Source organism: Schistocerca piceifrons, unplaced genomic scaffold (assembly GCF_021461385.2).
Source record: "Schistocerca piceifrons isolate TAMUIC-IGC-003096 unplaced genomic scaffold, iqSchPice1.1 HiC_scaffold_178, whole genome shotgun sequence".
Lineage (NCBI taxonomy): Eukaryota > Metazoa > Arthropoda > Insecta > Orthoptera > Acrididae > Schistocerca > Schistocerca piceifrons.
This window is the reverse complement of record NW_025727656.1, coordinates 22,501-25,000: the sequence shown is the minus strand read 5'-3', so window position 1 is coordinate 25,000 and position 2,500 is coordinate 22,501.

The following is a 2,500-nucleotide window of genomic DNA, read 5'->3' as shown; positions in this document are numbered from 1 at the left end:
GACACAGGTCTCACACAAGCATAGAATTGGAGCGCCGCCTCTAATAAGCCAAAGGTGCATCCTGACGTGACAAATCTGATCATGTCACAAGCATTCACTTACTATAATCACTATCAACGAACCTGCCGCCCCCGCCCCCCCCCCCCCTACACCTTTCCGTACAACAACGTGTAACCTAACCTAACCTAACCTAACCTATGTTGTACCTTAACCTAACCTATGTTGTACCTTAACCTAACCTATGTTGTACCTTAACCTAACCTATGTTGTACCTTAACCTAACCTATGTTGTACCTTAACCTAACCTATGTTGTACCTTAACCTAACCTATGTTGTACCTTAACCTAACCTATGTTGTACCTTAACCTAACCCATGTTGTACCTTAACCTAACCCATGTTGTACCTTAACCTAACCCATGTTGTACCTTAACCTAACCCATGTTGTACCTTAACCTAACCCATGTTGTACCTTAACCTAACCCATGTTGTGCCTCAACCTAACCCATGTTGTGCCTCAACCTAACCCATGTTGTGCCTCAACCTAACCCATGTTGTGCCTTAACCTAACCCATGTTGTGCCTCAACCTAACCCATGTTGTGCCTTAACCTAACCCATGTTGTGCCTTAACCTAACCCATGTTGTGCCTTAACCTAACCCATGTTGTGCCTTAACCTAACCCATGTTGTGCCTTAACCTAACCCATGTTGTGCCTTAACCTAACCCATGTTGTGCCTTAACCTAACCCATGTTGTGCCTTAACCTAACCCATGTTGTCGCCTTAACGTAACCCACGTTGTCGCCTAAACCTGCTCTGTAATTGTTATACGACTCGTTCAATTACTGTAGTGTTGCCCACCCGCAACCCTCGCAATATAGTTCGCTACTCGCACTGCCCGCACCCCTGTGTATCGCTTCATGTTAAACACCTTGCAAGTCTTGCTCACTTTCCACATGCTCCTGCTGTACACTGTAATGTGGATGGCAGCAGGACGTACATGCCGCCCCTCCCCACGTCCCCACCTTGCCCCCTGCCTTCGCAAGCTGGTTGGTGAGAAGTTTGCATGTTCAATGCCCTTCGCATGCGACGTACTCAGGCTACGTTGTGGTGCGGCCTGTGTCAACTGTCCGCTGATGTCGTACGCGTGAACCACAATCTGTACTGCACATTCGTCCTTATGTACTGAATGATACATCGTGGCACATGTGTGACCGCACAACGACTGCGCCCAAAAACGGCGGACCATACAGTGCAAATATTGTGCACGCAGCTACGTGTCGTCTCCCTATGAGAGCTGGATTGCAGTGTGGTACGCCATAGAGACGTGTGGGAGGAACGGACGCCGTGGATGGCGATCAGCATGAGCTGTCTGTTGATGTATTCGGACCTAGTCGTCTCTCCTCACACACCGTGATGGCATGGTGCACCGCGTTCCATATCTGCGACATGCTACAGAGGCCGGTTGACAGTCGTTCGAGCAATGGACATCGCATACGTACGGGGGCCACCTTCCACGTATTGTCTAGGCGTGCACATTTTGTTGCGTGTATGTGGGCAGACGTAGTGTGGCGTGACACCTGACACAGGCATGCAATAATCGTTGAAGTTGCAAATGGCGATGGACGCCTGCGTTTTCTGGTGAAGTTACGCAAATGAACAAATGGTAACCTGTTGTGGTGCGGTTGTTCTCGCTAGGGGTGAATCGGTGATGGCGACGATAGGTTGAGGTACTAACCGGTTGTTCCAGCGATACCCACCATGCCGACGAAACTGAACGGCATCTGGGTGTGAAGCGATACGCGGCGGTGGCTGGGTGGGACCGTCCCCGGCCGGTGAGGGGGCGCCTCCCGGCGTGCTGGCCGCGCGGTGCGTGGGCGCACGCGCTACAGCCGGCTGGTGGGGGCGGCCAGTGGCAGGCGCGCCGGCCGACGGACGCGGCAGGCGTCGCAGCTGCGCGCCGGCGCACCCTGCGCGCGGCGCCGTGCGGCCAAAGTAGGTCCTCGCGGGCCCGGTGCGAAGCGCGGTGGACATCTTCAGTGTGCTGGTCCGATTGAGGACTGTGTGCGTTGAGGATGCGCCGCCGCCCGGCGCTCGGCGCCGCGACGCCGTCTGCTGCTCGGTCGCCCCAGCGGTTCTCGCTGGTGGTTTGTATCGCAGCTGTGCGGATGTGTTGGCGCGTGCGCTGTGCTGGGAGAGTTCGCTTCGGCACCCAAGTGGGGCTTTTGTCCTTCTGTGGCGCTGGCGTTGGAGCTGCCGGTCACCGTAGGTGGCGCGTGTTGTCTCCCGCCGGCAATGCCACGACAGCACGCTCCCGGGCCTCTGTCGGCAGCGGCAAGCTCAGTTGGGAGCACGGGTGGTCGCACCGAAAGCGTCTACTCGCCTAACTCCGGGCGATTGCGCCTCTCTCGAACCCGACCAAGTACTTGGGACGGCGCTGCGCGCCGCCGGGACCTGAGAGGGTTTCGAGGTGTATTGTGCAGGGGAGCTCAGCCTCCTCCTG